The sequence below is a fragment of the Myotis daubentonii genome, chromosome X (assembly GCF_963259705.1).
Source record: "Myotis daubentonii chromosome X, mMyoDau2.1, whole genome shotgun sequence".
NCBI classification, from domain to species: Eukaryota; Metazoa; Chordata; class Mammalia; order Chiroptera; family Vespertilionidae; genus Myotis; species Myotis daubentonii.
In genome coordinates, this window is record NC_081861.1 from 112,346,991 (window position 1) to 112,348,467 (window position 1,477).

The window sequence follows — 1,477 nt, forward strand, 5'->3', positions numbered from 1 at the left end:
ATATGTTTCTTGGCTTTCTGAATGTCCTGTTTCAAAAAGTGTCTATTTAGGTTCTTTGACCATTTTTTGATTGTATTGTTTATTTTCCTTTTGTTAAGTTGTATGCTTGGCCTGTAAATGTTGGAGATTAAACCATTATCAGAGATAACATTGGCAAATATGTTCTCATATATAGTGGGCTTTCTTGTTGTTTTGTTGATGGCTTCTTTTGCTGTGCAGAAGCTTTTTATTTTGATGTAGTCCCATTTGTTTATTTTCTCTTGAGTTTCCACTGCCCTAGGAACTGTATCAGTAAAGATATTGCTACGATAATTTTCTGCTATTTTGATGCCTATGGCTTCTTTTAATATTTTTATGGTTTCCCGTCTTACATTTAAGTCCTTTATCCATTTTGAGTTTATTTTTGTGTATGGTGTAAGTTGGTGGTCTAGTTTCATTTTTTGCAAGTATCTGTCCAGTTTTCCCAACACCATTTATTGAAGAGACTGTCTTGTCTCCATTGTATGCTCTTGCCTCCTTTGTCAACTATTAATTGAGCATACTGGCTTGTGTCTATTTTTGGGTTCCCTGTTCTGTTCCATTGGTCTATACCTTATGCCTATTCTTGTGCCAGTACCAGGCAGTTTTGAGAGCAGTGGCTTTGTAGTATAGCTTGATATCTGGTATTGTGATCCCTTCAGTATTGTTCTTTTTTCTCAGGATTGCTGCAGCTATTTGGGGTCTTCTTTTATTCCAGACTAGAGGCCTGGTGCATGAAATTTGTGCACTAGGCGGTGTCCCTCAGCCCAGCCTGCACCCTCTCCATTATGGGACTCCTTGGGGGTTGTCTGACTGTGGGATCAGGCCTAAACCAGCAGTTGGACATCCCTCTCACAATCTGGGACTGCTGGCTCTTAACCACTATCTTGCCTGCCTGCCTGATTGCCTCTAACCTCTTCTACCTGCCAGCCTGATTGCCCCCTAACCACTACCCTTCTGGTCTGATTGATGCCTAACTGTTCCCCTGCCCTCCCCTGCTGACCTAATCGCCCCCAACTGCCCTCCCCTGAAGGCTTGATTGCCCCCAAATGCCCTCTCCTGTTGGCCTGGTCCCTCCCTCCCAATTGCCCTCCCCTGCCATCCTGATTGCCCCCAACAGCCCCCCCCCCCGCTGGCCTGTTCTCCCCCAACTGCCCTCCCTGCTGGCCATCTTGTGGTGGCCATCTTGTGACTAAATGGGGGTAGCCATCTTGTGATGACATGAGGGTGCGAGGGCCACTTAGGTTTTTATTAGTATAGATGAGTTTTTGGAGAATTTGTTCTAGGTCTTTGAAGTATGGCATAGGATTTTTAATAATACCCTTGGCCTCTACCTGCTAGATAAAAAGAGCACCCTCCAGTTGAGATGCCGAAAAGTATCTCAAGACATTATCAAATGTCCCCTAGAGGGTAAAATTATACTCGACTGAGAAGGACATTACATTTAAAAGTATATATT